Raw genomic sequence first — 17,098 nt, 5'->3', positions numbered from 1 at the left:
ACAAATCAGCAAAACGTACGTTGAGTACGAAATCCCCGGAATAGTGCTGGGGTACAGGAAAAAGGGCATGAGAAGCTACTGAGCCATTGCATGTGGAATCCTGGCTACCGGTTTGACTAATAAATATATCTGCCATTTCTCTATCCAGCTGGGAAGAAGATTGGGAATCACGGTCTGGGGATAGGCCTGCTGCCTGTGAGGGAGACCCAGAAGAACTAGGGAGGGAGCCAGGAGATACAGGGGGATCACTCACGTGCTCCACAGATCCTGAGGGATGTCCAGCCTGGTGATCAGGAGCAGAAGAGAGAGGCATTGTCCCCTGTGGCCGCAGCTGAGATCCCTCTGCAGCTGAGGAGGCCCTGGAGCTGGCACTATCTTGTTTCCCTTGCCTGCCCCCATTCATCGCTGCACGGGTTCCACCCGCAGACTTTCTGGATGGTTGGGTGGAAATAAGAAGAGCCCCCACCGCCTCTTCTAAAGGGGCAGAAGAGTGCCAGGGCTGTGGGTGAGTGGTGGCCGCCAATATCCCCTCTGGAGTGTCGGGATTGTGCGGAGCAGTCAGGGAGTCATCCGCTCCAGCCGCTGGCACATGCGCTCTCCACAAAATTATTTTTAAAACACGCTTCTGCAAATTTTGTTTACATTTGTTTACAAACTAAAAATTATCTTATCTTTTTACTTTAGTTTAATCTTCCAACACGTTTGCTTGTAAAAATGAAAGGAGATCAAACCATGTACATTTCTTCTGTGCTGTAGGCTTTTAGTGTGCCTTTCTTACTTTAGAAGAATACAGCTGGATGAACAGGAGAATGCAATACACTCCGAAGGCGATTTTTATACAGTGTAATGTAAAGAAATGCAATTGACAATCATACTTTTGTAAATGTCAATTGAATATGACAGGGTAGGGTATGCTTGTGTTTTTGTTTGTTTGTTTGTTCACAGGTTGCTCTTAGATTTTATGAACGCAGTCTGTCCTATTCATGCTGGCTGCAGGTGCCATTTCAATTCGACTGCTATCAGTGGGAAATCATCTGAAATGCTTCGCAAGCACTGTACAGCTTCAAAGGTGCATTTATAGGGCTTTCACAGCTCCTTTTCCAAAGAAATTGACAATCTTGTACTGATTTAAATATGAAAGCTGCCATTGCATACTCCCTTCAGAAATACTAGTTGCCTGGCTGTTTCTGGTTTCTGTATTTTTAGTCACTGTCCCATAACAAGCATTCAGCTAGTGAAGTGAACTCCTGGTCTACATACGGTATGCACATCATATAATCACGTGAACAAGGCTGCCCCAAAAACCAAACATGCTATTTCAGCCTTGGTACAAAGACTAACATATAACTCAGGTTAACATGGTATTAAACCCAGAAGCAAACGTATTATTTTGCAGCTTACTAATTCTTAGATGTGGGCTGAATTTGTTTTCTTTTATTTTACCTGGTGATCCTGCCAGTAAATCTGTTGTTTTTCAACAGAACAAGCTGTCCTGTAGATATAGCAGTTAGAGGGTTTAGACAACCCAAGACAATTTAACACGGACTACTTACGATCTTCAACTGTTATTTAATTAAGTAAAAAATGTACTCTGAAAGGAACAAAACTGTTACTGTAACTGCATAGAAAGTGTTAGCTGGATTTTGGCTAACACTTAAATTTGTTAATGTATCTAAATCTGCTAGTACATCTAACATTAACCCTCCCTCCCACAAGACTGACAATGGTGCTGTCCAAAGATGTCTCTGTTGCAACTTCATCCAAAGTGTAGGCACTGTAATACAGGAGATGTGTGATTGGCCAGATTATCAGGTGAAAACAGAGGGGAAAGAAGCCTAAAAAAAGAAAACAAAAGCAGCCACCACATGTAATGATTGGTAAGCTGCAATATATTACATTTTTGGTTTTGGCCTTTTGGCAAGCTGTATAATAACATCCTCCAGCATAATGCATCATGCTGGGAATACAATAATAAATGTCCCATGGCTGGTCGCGCTTAATCCCAGTTGTGGCTAACAACTCACTGATTATCAGGAACAAATCAGAGTAGTTCCCAAACATGTGATCACTGTACTACCTATTTTATAATTTTCACATGAAGTCTGGAGGATTCAATGACACTATGGGCCTTCAGGTAGAAGTGGCATCTACAGTTTATATCTGTTTAATACTGTAATTGTTAGATACTATTACAGTATTAAATATTAATAAATTAAACAAAGGAAAAAGGAAATGTATTTTTTTTACATATTTGTCAGATATTATTATTATTATTATTATTAACAATAATAATAATAATTACTTAAACAGCAAAGCAGAGCTAGTATTAACTTTTTCACTGCTAGAGCCACTTTCCAATTTCTCACACATGTTAAAATGGAGATCTTAGATTACCCAGAACTCCGATTATGTGAAAGCAGAGAACCTGTAGAATTATATAGTGGCAGTTGTAATTTTTGGTAAATGATATTAGCGCAACTGTTTATCAAAGTTATTTTTTCAGTAAAAAATACTATACAAATTAATTTTTACTTCACACAAAAACAAAATATAATACCCATTTTTTTCTAAAATATAAAAGATGGAGTTAGGTCAAGTAAATAGATACCAAACATGTCAAGTGTCAAAACTGTTCATGCATATGAAAAAGCAAACAACTACGGTATGCAAAATAGTCCATAGGCAATGATTTAAGAGCTTTTACAGCTCACCAAATTAGAGTGAACTATGAATGATGGCCCTAAAATTATTGCTCTAACTCCGGCATGCATGGAAGTATCTATTATGTGTGGCGCAATGATCGTTTTTGTATGTGGGCATATCTGACACTTGTGTTTGCATATGCCTGTACATGTGAGTGAGGTGCTTGTTGAATTCTTTTCAGAAGTGATCAGAGGAGATCAGCAAATCTTACTTTTTAAAACTTTTTTTGTTATGTTAATTTTATTGATATCACAAATGGACAGATAAGGACCATTTGGCATAACATGCAGGTGACAGGATCTATTTAAGGAAACATAGGGGGTCTATCAGCTTCTTCCCCAGTCACAGAGGCCAGATTGACAGATCTGAACCTGGAAGTTATTTGAGCAAGAACAAGAATTCACTCGTCTCCTGCTGCTCTCCATCCTGAGCCCCACTGTGCAGCTGCTTTAAAAAGCTACACAATCTCCAAGCCTGGTGGTCAATGCCCCACTTTGTCCAAACTCTTTATAATGACACCCCTCCCATATATGGTAATTCCTGCAATGGGTTGACCAAGAGTGGCAGATTCCAAACCATTTCCTTTTTTTCTTTTTACATACTGTTATTTTTTATTTTCATATATATTTATATATTTTTAATTTTTTGCATACTTTCAGTAACAATGGGCTGGATGGTCTGCTCACAGCTTCTCCTTCCAAGCCCTCAGCAACCAGTTGTACTTTTATTCATATTTGTATATTTAATTAGTCAGGGCACTGGAGATATGGCTGCAGTGGGAAAACCTATGACCACAGCCCAACATCCTTCAACGAGGGAAAGTACAGGCAGCAGCAAACAAAGGGGAGAAGTCCTATGGTCGGGGACCAGCAGGCATCAAGCTTTACTGTAAAAATTATCCTACAACTGTCCACTTTTACAGTGCTTGCAGGATTTATATACAGTATCATGTTTTTGGAATTGTTAGTGTTTTCATGCATTTTTGTGAGCGCTGATTGAATTTTTCTTAATCATATTTCATCATTATGACTTTTATGTTCATTCTTGTAGCCCTGAGTTGGGGGAGTGGTGTTGCCGCTGACCATTTTTTTATGACTTTTACCAACAATTAAAATTTTCTTGGACTATTTAATTTCTGTATTTTTATGGTTTGAGCTACTGTAGAGTGCCTGTCAAGGGACACTTTACTGTGTGGGTGCTGCCTTGTCACAGCTATTAAGCTTGTTTGAAGTTTTTATTCCTTGGCACGCATGTACAAGTTTAAAAGTTCCCAGCACCTCTTTAAATATATTGACCTGGAGTTTTTTATTGCTGTATGTGTCCCATCTGGGGAAAATCACCCTCACTATTTGCCCTTGGGACTATTGTATCCATTATAAAAAAAATTGTGGGGAATCCACAAGTCTTTATTTGTCACATTAACAGGAGGTGAGGGAAAATCTTCCAATGTGTAAACCTGTTTTGTTGACAGCTTGTTAAGAGAGGTTACCTATTACTTTCTGTTCTCTCTTTTGGACAGGAAGTGCATTTATTGTTTTATTTTTACAAAAGGTGAACTTAGCCTTTAAAGTCTTAGTTCACCTATGTAATAAAATGTACTGTGCAGTCAAGGAGCCCCCGTACGTTTAAAAACACTGTGTAGTTTAAAAATTGGGAGTTTAATATAGGTGCCATACCTGTAGGACCAAAGGGGCTTACCAGCAGTCTGGCTGAAGAAATACTTAATAGCAGAGATCTGCGCTGTCCTGCTTGTGATCTGGGCCCCCTCCTTCTTGTTTGTTGGACATGCTCTCAGCATAACAGAAACAAGCGCTCTCCCTCTTTAAAGTCTTGCACATAGTTCTTAAAAGAGGGAGAGCTGGGATGCTGGGAATGTGTCCAAAGTTCGGGGCATACTTATATAGTGCTACCACCACAGGAGCCACTGATTGATTTGGGTCCACTGCTCTTTCCGTTGCCCTGGTTGGTGCCCCACTCCCGCTGATACCACACAAATACCTTGGCTGGAACGTCTCCCGACAAGCACACAAGAAATATTCACACCAGCTGTGGTGAAAATGACCAGATTGCAATGAGAACAATAAAATAGTAAAGCAATGCAACAGTTTAAAGGTTAATCAATAAGTACAGTGAGTCAACGCAAGAATGATACAGTATGGTAAAATACCCTTTGAAGTGTGGCCATCTATATCCTGCAGGACTGAGGGCACAAACAATAGCCATCCAAATGGGAGATCACTCCCCAAATGAGACGTGTAAGGATATCAAGGAAGTTAAACAGGCTAGCTCACTTGCAGGCCCTCAGACGGAAGAGTCTAGGAATAATTATGGATAATTAATTCCCGGAGGAAAATCTATTAGACCTCCTGCACCCCAGTACTTCTACAAAGATAGTCCCTGAATGTGAACAGTATGAAAGGCTGATTTTTCTGCTGGCTTAGTTGGGGCCCTTAGGTTGGCATGGAGTGAATGTTGTAGTCCCTTTAGGATGTGGAAAAATGTGTCTCGCCATAGGGAAGTCTACTGGGAAAAGAGCCTGGGCAAATTTCTAGCAGCTCCTTCAGGGATAGCGCTACAAAAGTTACCCACTTTTGTAGCAATACTGACTGTATAGTGCATTTTATTACAAATTTTATTACAAAGGTGAGCTTATCTTTTAAATTTGTTTAGGTATCTGTTTCTTGTCATTCTGGAAGTGGTTGGGGCAGCGATAAGAGCCAATGATGACTCTGATTTTAATATAATTTGAATATTCAGATTTGAATATGCATAGCTACAGGACAGGAGCAGTGGGATGACCTTTTCAGTGTTCTGCTATTTTTTCAAAGTCCACTAATAGCCTGGGATGGGACCTTGATGCAGTCTAAGGGTATCATTAGGGATCTGGCAAATTTAGCCATAGGAAGCAGAAACTATTAATAAAGGCCCGCATGTACAGTAGATATAAAAAGTCTACACACCCCTGTAAAAAAGGGCAGGTTTCTGTGATGTAAAAAAATGAGACATAGATAAATAATTTCAGAACTTTTTCCACTTTTAATGTAACCTATAAACTGTACAACTCAGTTGAACAACAAACTGAACTCTTTTAGGTGGAGGGAAGTAAAAATTTAAAACTAAAACAATTGTTGTCACATGTACCACACAGCCAGTACTTACCACATATTCCTGCAGCTCCTTTAATGTTGCTGTAGGCCTCTCGGCAGCCTCCCAGACAAGTTTTCGTCTCGTCTTTTCATCAATTTTGGAGGGACATCCAGTTCTTGGTGATGTCACTGTTGCACCATATTTTCTCCACTTGATGATGACTGACCTCACTGTGTTCCATGGTATATCTAATGCCTTGGAAATTCTTTTGTACCCGTCACCTCATTGATATCTTTTAACAATGAGATCCCTCTGATGCTTCGGAAGGACCATGGCTTTTGCTGTAGGATGTGACTAAGAAAATGTCAGGAAAGACCTACTAGAACAACTTTATTTGGGGTTAATCAGCAGCACATTAAATGATGGCAGGTGTGTACGGACTCCTGTTTAACATGATTTTGAATGTGATTGCTTAATTCTGAACAAAGCTACATCCTAGGTTATAAGAGGGTGTGCACACTTATACAACCAGGGGTGTACTGACCATTTGGAAACTTGGGCTTGCCCGAGGGCCCAGAGTTAGTAGGGGGCCCCATGAGATGCTCCTAGTACATTTTTCATAGGCTTTTTTGAGTTTGGGCAAGGACACAGGGGCCCCATGATGACCTATTTCCCGGGGGCCCCATGAGTTGTCAGTCCACCCCTGTATACAACCACATTATTTTAGTTTTTTATGTTTACTCCCCCCCTAAAAGATTTCAGTTTGTTTTTCAACTGAGTTGTACAATTTATAGGTCACGTTAATGGTGGAAAAAGTTCTGAACTTACTTATCTTTGTCTCATTTTTGTACATCACAGAAACCTGACATTTTAAACACAGGGGTGTGTAGACTTTTTATATCCACTGTAGGTGGAGATCTACATAGATCATAAATCTGTTACACCAATTTAAGTAGGTTTTGTTTATGACTTTATTAAAAGATATTGTTATAAATGAAATTATATTAATTTCTGTTTGAGCATAATTAGTGCTGAAGCTACAATCCAAGTTCCTGAGTATTCGCCGCTCTGCAAGAAAACACAAGGGTGGGAAGGTTGCTAAACCACAATTAAGCTAATTGCTATATTTACAGACAGAAAGTGGCTCATGCACCTCTTCCAGGGTTTGCCCATTATTTTGACACATTCCAGCTATGTTCATAAGGAACATCATAGAACTGGAGAAAAGCTGAAAGCCTTCAGCATATGACGACTTCCTGGAAAAAGCAGAATGTATTTCTATATAATTGGTTTATGCTTTTCTGTTGCAATCTCGGCCTGCTCTCCCTAGAAATAACATGGTCGAGAAAGTTGGAATGTGAAAATAGAACTGTTTTAAAAATATAATTTATTATTCCAGGAAATTATATTTGGATTGGGAAATATATCCAAATGTATTTTTATATAATCTCTTAAATGAGAACTCCAACCAAAACTGTACTGTGGATTCTCCATTGTGCGGTCCATTCTGCCAGAATTTACAGTATGAGAAAAGTGGAAAGACAGCGCTGGACCCGCAGGTATACTCCAATGATATTGTTATCTTAAGGTATCAATGTTGGTGTAAAGGATCTGGTTCCTGGGCAGGCGGCTTCTACACCCCAGAGGATCTCCACAGTCTCCTTGGCTTGTAGTGTAGTGTAAGAAGAGTTGAAATTGAAGCACCACACAACTGTTAAGAGGTCCTGATAAGGATGGCTCTTATCAGCTCTTTGGATATATTTTTGTCATTTCTATATTTTTTTTCAGAATGTATCATTTTCTAATAAGTATCATCATTCTTAGCAGTATTCACACCATTGTCATTTTCACTAACTTTTGTATAAATTTACGATTATACAATTAGATTGTATAATATATTGTTTATACATTTATCATTTCACTCAAGTTTTCATACATCTATTCCTTTTAGATCAATTTATTGCCAAGAATGTGTATAGTGATTATGACTATGTCAGTAGTACTATTATTATAATCTTTAATATTTTAATTATTTTTATTATACTACACTTTTTTTTCTGTTTTAAACATCTCACGATTGTACAATCAGATTGTATAATGTATGGTTCAATTCATACATATATACGTTATGAGAGTTTTTACTAATTTTTTTTCCTCTTTTATATTAGGCCAACAGATCCCATAATATACCATTTTAATAATAATGATGTTTATTATAATAATTTTAGTTTTTTGTTTTTTTTTGTTTTTCAGCACCCATATTCTTATTTTTGTTCAACATTCATGTTTTCATTTTTATGGGGTTTTTTTTATACTCTCATTATGGTCTGTTATGACTTTGGTTTTAAGTATGACCCCTTTGAGGGGACATTGTATCAATGTCAGATTGAAATTAAAATCATCTTATGTATCTTTCTAGCCCTGATGAAGGGGGCACTTGGACCCCTGAAACGCGTTGGCTACTTCTCAAATTAAACCTCTGACTTTTAATGGAATAAATCTGGAGCTCTTAACAGTGGCGTGGTGCTTCAATTTAAACTCTTAGAATTTACAGTATATCCTTCTGCAGCCATGTTTACTTTGGCATAAAGAGGTTCTGTAATGCAGTGAAAGCTGTATCAAAAGTTTCATTTGCTGCTGGAAGAGTATAGAAAATACACTATCTTTTTGCTCCCAGGCAGTGAATACGTAACGCACACTTTGTAGCGGTAAGTCCTCCTGATTAAAAGCAAGTATGTCATTCTCAAACATATGAATTCAAGCAAGCTGTAGAGAAAGATGTTCTTGTTGCCAATATTTCTCTGTCCTGTAGCTTGGAAAGCAGAGTTATAAATTGCTTTAAAGTGATTCTAAAGGTTGTATTTTTTTTTTTAAAATAACAAATATGTTATACTTAACTGCTGTGTGGTTTTTCACAGAGCAGCCCTGATCCTCTTCTTTTTGGGTCACCCGCCAGCGGTCCTGGATCCTCCCTCCAGCTGAGTGCCCCCAATAACAAGTCTCCAGACATTGTCCATTCACACACAGAGCATGGCTCGGCCCCACCCCTATTCTCTTCTCATTGGCTCACTTGCTGTGATTGACAGCAGGAGGCAATGACTCCCACTGCTATGTGAGCCAATGAGGAGAGATCTGGGAGAGTCACGGCTCTCATGCACATCGCTGAACTGAGATGGGGATCAGGTATTATAAGGGGGGCAGATGGAGGAGCTGCATCCAGAACAAAAATGCTAAATAGAAGCGTTTTTATACAGCATTTTCTGGCAAGGTAACTGGCATTTTTTTTTTACGTACAGTGTGTGTGGACCCTTAGAACAAGTTTAGGAACAAGTTCAGGCATTCATAAAGCACATGAAGCCCATGCAGCATATCATAACAGAAACTGGAAGTAGAACAAAGTAGAGAAAGTAATATACTGCACTAAGTGTAAATAGTAACAGAGGCTGACTGGCAACTTTTGGCCTATGGGACAAGTACAACCCAGTGGCCCATGGTGCAGTGACTCAGCCCCCTTCCCACTCTCCCTCTTCCCCCCCAACCCCATCCCAAGCTAAAGTTCTGCTCCAGATACTCTCTGCTCACCGGGTGAGTCTGACTGCACCGACTCCAGATTCCTGAACTGACCGGCAGGGGGCAGCCGGGGGCTGCAGGGGTGATATGGGGCTGGTCAGGGGGAGAGAGCCTCCAGTGGGGCATGGAGCTGGCCTCTGCTCGGACACAGCATACACCATCCATGCCAGGGGAGGCGAGCAGCCTGCACTCTGTCCTTATCCTGCACTCAGGAAGACACTAGCAGGGACTTTTTACTCCTCTTCACCAAGAAGCCTTCAGGCATGTCTGCAGGGCTGGTGCAAGGATTTTTGTCTACTCAAGTGAAGGTACATTTTGCTGCCCACCCCCACCCCAAATGCAATCCCCCTCATCCTCAATGCGGTCTCCCCATCCACAATTCAATTCCCCCCACCACTTTATGGTAAACACTAACATGTAAACGCCATAGGTCTGAACACTACACTGGTCTTTGTTCTTCCCAGCATGTGGGTTGACAGAAGAGAATGCAAAAGCACACAGCTTCATCTTAAGCCCCAGTCACTATGGTGGGCACTGTGCTAGCAGCTATCACCTTTTGTATCACCTCCCCCTTCCTTTAGATTATAAGCTCCACGAGCAAGGCCCTCCTATTCCTTCTGTACTGAAATGTATTGTAATTGTATTGTGTCCCTTATACTGTATTGTAAAGCGCTGCGCAAACTGTTAGAGCTATATAAATCCTGTATAATAATAATAATCACCACCATACCAGTGGGTGCTGATCATCGCCATACCAGTGGGTCCTGATTAGCATACCAGTATGTCCTGAGCACCGCCATACCAGTTGGTGCTGATCAATGCCACACCACATCCTGACACACACGTAGCATCACCAGACTCGGGAGGAGTAGCAAAATGTGTTTTGGAATCTATTTTTAAGCATGTCTATGCTGTTTGTTAGAAAATAATACATTTGTATACTCTTTGTTTAAAGGAATACATTTTGATTTTCTTTCCTACATTTTCAAAAAACTTGTGGCAAAAAATTACATTTTCAAAAGATTCATTATGCCTTTCATAAAATACCTTGTTGTGTTTGCTTTCCAAACAAGGATCATTTTGTGTGTGTTTCCACTTTCCTGTTGCTCCAGGGCCTCTAAAAATGTGATAGGTAGCTAGGAAATTGCATGTGTAATTTATGCCTCTGGAACACCTGAAGGTGCTCCTTGGATTTTGGGTCCCTATATGCATCTAGTCTGTGAAAAAGTCTCAAACATGTGGTATCCCTATCCTCAGGAGGCATAGCAAAATGTGTTTTGGGGTGTAATTATAAGTATAACTTCAAACAAGTCACTACACATCTTATTAAATACCATGGACTGTCTAGTTTTCAAAGAGGTCATATGGGGGGTATTTGTACTTTGCTGGCATTTTTCGGCCTCAGGAAATGAGATAGGCAGTCAGTACATCAGGACTGATCAATTTTAAAATATATATAATATCATTTGTAGACTTTCTAATCATGAACCACACAACTGCGATAGAGGAATAAGGTACTTGGAGGATTTTTGTTTTAAATAACAAAATACAGTGGCATGATATGTATGATTTATGTGAATGAATTATGACCATTATTACTTCTCTGTATAGTATCACTTTATAGTTTCACAATATGTAAGTATTAATATATTTGATAAAATGTCCAACCGTTTGCATTGTAGTTATAAAGTACTTTTAAGACATTACTTCACCTGCTGCCATTTAATTCCTTTAAGCCAGAGTCACTATAAAATTAATTTTCTGCTTTTAAAAAAAAAAAGTGCTGTAAAATAAGTATAAAAGGCAATTATGCCAGCGATAGTACTCTGGGTTAAGAAGTACAAAAACACTTTTTGTGCAGCCTGAATATTTTTGCAGTTTTTATTATATCATTAGTTGAATGACATATATTAATGTTTAGACGTTCTAAGATTATTTTTAGTGCTACTTAAGCCGACCAAAGGGTCAACACCTTTTCATTTTAAAACACTTTTGATTTCATATTCTTTTCAAGCACGATTCTAGTTTTCTTTTCTAAACACTTAAATACATATTAAGACAATTTCTATCAAAAAGAAAGAGTGGTAATACATTTAGTCTGATTGTTGAATACAAAAGACCGAAAATGATTGTTATTCTCCACCATCAGTTATACTGTGACTAAGGGTGAGTGAAATTCAAAACCTGCATTTGCCCAAAGTTTTGTAAAATCAGGAGATTTTGGCAAAATTTTCAGTTTTGGCAAATTGCTTTGAGATCAATTGAGAGGGAAAATTCTAAATGATGTTTACTTTTAAAGGATGCAATTAACTCTAAATGGACCTTTCAACCATCCTGGACCTGTTATTGTGCCAAAAATAGCCCATTGTTAGCCTCATTATTTGTTTCACTGAAATAAAAAAACATTAAAAAGCATCAGAACACAGATTTAAGGCTTGGTTCACACTTATGCAGTTCGCTTTTGATCCTTTGTGCATACTTGTGCATACTTCCTGAATCGCCCCCTCGCCTTCTGGGACCTTTCACTTGTCCCATAAGATTTCGGGGAGGGAGGGTAGGAGGAGAACTTCCTCCTCTGATCGCCTAGGCAATTGCAGCGGAAGTGGGAGCGGGTACCTGTCAATTTCGGGTACCTGCTCCCCAAAGGTGCCAATCCTTAATGGGGAGCGGGGGTCCGAACTTTAAAGCGGAACTTCCCCTTTTGGGTGGAACTCCGCTTTAAATCCTCCAAGAAAGTGAGGTAAGTTGATTTCCCTACTAGTAGGATCATTTATAATGTCTGGGTGAAGCTTTGCTGAGGTCAGTAGGCTGATGGGAATGTAGATGCCTGGTCAGAGACACGCATTGGTGGACTAAAGTAATTCCTTTTACCCCTGGATGGGCACCCCTGACACTAGGTGGTGCGCAGATACACTGCTGATGTAAAGAGGACTTGTCATGTATTCTGAGATGGAGAACATTTATCATCAATGACTGTTTCCTGTATGAATTTCCTGTGAACTCTGAATAAAATGGATTTGTACTATGCCTCCAGCTGAAATATAGTGACTTGAGTGGACGCCTGTTATCGCTTTTGGGCCAGCTCACACCTGAATTGTACAGGAACGTGGTCTGCATTCCTGTGCAATTCCTGTGCAACTTTCAGCCCATTCATTTAAATGGCCTGAAATCGCACTGGACCGCACAAAAAGTAGTACATGTAAAAATGCACTGCACCAAGCGATCCAGCGCTGGCAAACACACTGCATTTGGGGTGTCTTTAGGAATATATTGACACTCATAGAAGATCGCATACCCCTGGATGGGCACCCCTGACACTAGGTGGTGCGCAGACACACTGCTGATGTAAAGAGGACTTGTCATGTATTCTGAGATGGAGAGCATTTATCATCAATGACTGTTCCCTGTATGAATTTCCTGTGAACTCTGAATAAAATGGATTTGTACTGTGTCTCCAGCTGAAATATAGTGACTTGAGTGGATGCCTGTTATCGCTTTTGGGCCAGCTCACACCTGAATTGTACAGGAACGTGGTCTGCATTCCTGTGCAATTCCTGTGCAACTTTCAGCCCATTCATTTAAATGGCTTGAAATCGCACTGGACCGCGCAAAAAGTAGTACATGTAAAAATGCAGTGCACCAAGCGATCCAGCGCTGGCGAACACACTGCATTTGGGGTGTCGTTAGGAATATATTGACACTCATAGCAGATCGCACACCCAGTGCATTTTGAATGCTGTGCAGAAAAAACTCACTGAAGATAGGTTTCCTGCATTGCATTCTGATGGACAAGAATCCACTTAAAACCATGGCTGATGTTGCTTGCCTGGCTCTTTAAATAAACACTTTTGCTACAAGTCATATCCAGCCCCCTTCTTATGTGTTACACAACCACAAAATGACAAATGCCCTGATGGAAAGTCTTATACTAACCCTGCTCCTTATGAGTACAACTTGATGCTCTTGGTTTCCCAACGCGTTTGACTTTGATAAATAGCACAATTAGTTAGTATTTTATGGATTAGCATTATTTTGCGTGCTGTTTTTCTAACTCTCAAAGTTAATTGGCTTCAGGAGTTACCATGGTGATCCATTTACTGTATGTACCATTTTAATTTCCCATAGAAGCCAGTTTCTCAGAAATGCTAATGGAATTTAAATAAATTTGCTATGCCTTTATATAAAACACTGTGATAGTAGCATATGAATTCTCATTGGTAAAATAAAAGTGAAGCAACACGTTAATTCATATGGAATGCAAAGGAGCAGAGGATTCTTAAGAAGTCATATAGAAAAAGCTAAAGAGCTGCAAGGGCTGGATTAAAGCAACCTTATCTGACACTGTGCCTAATTCTTCACTGAATCCAAAATCGCTAATTAGGTTTTCAAGGTTTATCTTGCTATCCCCTTGCCGCCCCAGTATTAACTGCTTTCCATCGTCAGGAAAATTATCCATTATTATGCTCATGGTGTGTCTTGTATATGTTTTGTTATTAAAGTAATTAAATTATTACAAGGGACAAACGGAGACATCGGGAACAAAAATATGGTTGTCGATGTTGTTAAATAATCGCATTTCAGAAATGGCTCTGCCATATATTCCCTCTCTTTACTGATGCTTTCCCTAAGAGTAGCTATGGATTAAAGGGAAAGGAAGATTTTTTTTTTTTTGTAATATTCATTATTTATTTACTACAGGTACCTATATAGTGCCATCAATTTACGCAGCATTTTACATATATATTGTACATTCACATCAGTCCCTAACCCTCAAGGGGCGTATAGTCTAAGGTCCCTAACTTACATTCATACATACACATACTAGGGCCAATTTAGACCGAATCCAATTAAGCTACGAGCATGTCTTTGGAGTGTGGGAGGAAACCGGAGTATCCGGAGGAAACCCATGCAGGCACAGAGAAAACATGCAAACTCCAGGCGGGTGGTGCCGTGGTTGGGATACGAACCAATGACTCTACTGCTGCCAGGAAGAAGTGCTAACCAAATATTGGCCTTAGAAGGTTTTCCCTTTGTCATGTCATTTAAAAATTAAAGTGTATGTAAAGCCAAGACTTTATAGCATTAAATAGTGAAAGGGAATGGTTAAGACCCTTGACATTTTTTTTCCTGCTGTCAGTGTCCTGTAGAAAATCTCTTTGATCACTAGGTTCAGGCCTTTGGTTGTCATGGTTGCTCTCAAAATCGTGTGCTTTCCCAAAAAGCAGAGAAATTATCATTTATTTCAGGTACTTATACAGTGCCATCAATGTATGCAGTGCTTTACATATATATTGTACATTCACATCAGTCCCTAACCCTCAAGGGGTGTACAATCTAAGGTCCCTAACTTACATTCATACATACACATACTAGGGCCAATTTAGACAGGAGCCAATTAGCCTACCAGCATGTCTTTGGAGTGTGAGAGGAAACTGGAGAACCTGGAGAAAACCCATGTAGGCACAGGGAGAACATGCAAACTCCAGGCAGGTGGTGCCATGGTTGGGATTCAAACCAACAACCCTAGAAGTGCTAACCATTAAGCCACTGTGCTGCCCACAATGCACTGCCATTTAGCAGATGTGTGGTGGTACCTTTAACTTTTAATGATAGCCCCACGCATCTGCAAATGCAAGCCTTTTTGCATGTATCATATGACCATGCAGTTTGGTGCGGCATGTTTTTTAGAAAAGTTTTTCCCGTGTTTCTTGCCTGTAAGGCAGCCCTTTGAAACAAATGCATAAGAGGGACTTCATGGTTGGCTAGAATTGGAGCCAGGAGCACAAGTCCCTACACCCAGGTCTGCCCTGCTAGAAGTCTGATCCCTCCTTCTGAAGCCTAACCCTCCACTATATTGTGTCCCACTCCATGCCAAAGGCCTCCACACTAAAATTCTAGGTCATTAACCTTTATATCTCAAGAAATAAATGTCCATAAAAATAAATAAATTTGCTGCACTTTACTGTTAAAATTCAGGGAATGGAATTTTGTGCCCTCAATTTAGCTTAACCACTTACTCTCCAGAGGATTTGCCCCCCTTCCTGACCAGGCCATTTTTTGTGTTACTGCGCAGCGTTACTGTAACTGACAATGCAACGCTGCACCGAAATAAAATTTACGTCCTTTTTTCCCACGAATTGGTATTTGATCACCTGTGCAGTTTTTTATTGCTGTTAATTTAACTGACAATTGTGCGGTCATGCAACGCTGCACTCAAATTAAAGTTATGTCCTTTCTTTCCCACAAATGGAGCTTTCTTTCAGTGATATTTGATCACTTCAGTGATTTTATTTTTTGCGCTATAAACAAAAAAAAAACACCAATTTTGGAAAAAAAAAAACAATATTTTTGACTTTTTGCTATAAAACATATCCAGTAAAAAAAAAAAAAAAAAAAATTTCATCATAAATTCAGGCCAAAATATATTCTGCTACATTTCTTTACTAAAACAAAATCCCAATACAATCAATTAATTGGTTTACCTGAAAGTTATAGAGTCTACAAATGGCGGTATATATATTGGAATTTAAAAAAAAATGTTTATACTAGTGATGGCGGTGATCAGAGACTTATAGCGGGACTGCGGGAGTGCGGAAGGCATACTGACACTGGGGGGTAACTGACTACTGCCACTGACATCCCCACTGACACTAATACAGAGATCAGTGCTAATAAAAAGCACTGACCCTGTACTAATGACACTAAGCAGGAAGGAGTTAACATCTGGGGCGATTGAAGGGTTAACTATGTGTTATTTTTCTATTTTGTACGTGTGTGATTTACTGTGTAAGCTATGCAGAGCAATACAAATCAGTGTTCTCGTGCTGACAGGGGAGAGATCTGTATTGTTTACATACAGACCTCTCCTCTGTCACATCTCAGGGATCGCTGGGTGTCGGCAGGGAATCTCCAGCCGGGACCCAGTGATCAACAGCTGTAGCCACCAATGGCGGCACGGGTAGGGCGGCGTGCATATGCGCCCCCTACTCCGAAATACAAAATCACGTATATATATATATATATATGTGTGATTTTGCGCAGCCCTGCTGCCCTGTAGCAGTAGTTCTGCTATAATGCAGTCGGGAAGCAGTTAAAGTACTTTCTGTCTGCCCATTGTACATAAATAGATGGACAACAACCTTCCCAGGGTGGTAGGCCTTTTTAAAACAATTTAATTTTTTTAGTGATCTAGTGTTTGCATAAGCAATACAAGTCATTGCACAATTTTAGGGCATGAAACATTAGGTATCTATTTACTTGGTGTAACATCATTTTTTTATGTAATACTCATATTTTACCAAAACTGAGTATTAACTTGTGTTTGTGTGCACTACAATTCATTAAACTGCTTTTTTCCTGAAAATTTGCTTTTGATATACCGCTGCGCAAATATCATGTAACATTAAAAATTGCAGCAAGCACTTTATTTTCCAGGGCGTTTGCTTTCAGGAAATATATAATATTTGGGGACTCTAAGTAATGTTCTAGCAAAAGATGCTGATTTTTACATGTATGTGAGAAATATCAGAATTGACCTGGACTTTAAGTGGTTGAATAATTAAAAATAAAAACATCCCAGTGGTTATTAGATACCACAAAAAGATAGGTATATCTGTCTCAAAATTCATTTGGTTACACCATTGCATGACCAGGTAATTGTCAGTCAAACTATCACAATGCCAAAAACTGAAAAATGGGTTTGACAAGAAGGGGGTTTAACATGCTGATTAAAGATCAG

At 39.5% G+C, this 17,098-nt stretch overlaps 1 protein-coding gene across 6 annotated transcripts in view; it reads left to right on the top strand.

The window, feature by feature from the left end:
* CACNA1E (calcium voltage-gated channel subunit alpha1 E) overlaps positions 1-17,098 on the top strand; it is a 1,021,369-nt gene that overhangs the window by 229,009 nt on the left and 775,262 nt on the right. The window lies entirely within an intron of this gene.

The sequence above is a fragment of the Staurois parvus genome, unplaced genomic scaffold (assembly GCF_062004578.1).
Source record: "Staurois parvus isolate SC_StPar_1 unplaced genomic scaffold, SC_StPar_1.0 ptg000106l, whole genome shotgun sequence".
NCBI lineage: Eukaryota > Metazoa > Chordata > Amphibia > Anura > Ranidae > Staurois > Staurois parvus.
Note: the sequence above shows the minus strand (reverse complement) of the source record. Positions and strands in the feature narration are given on the sequence as shown.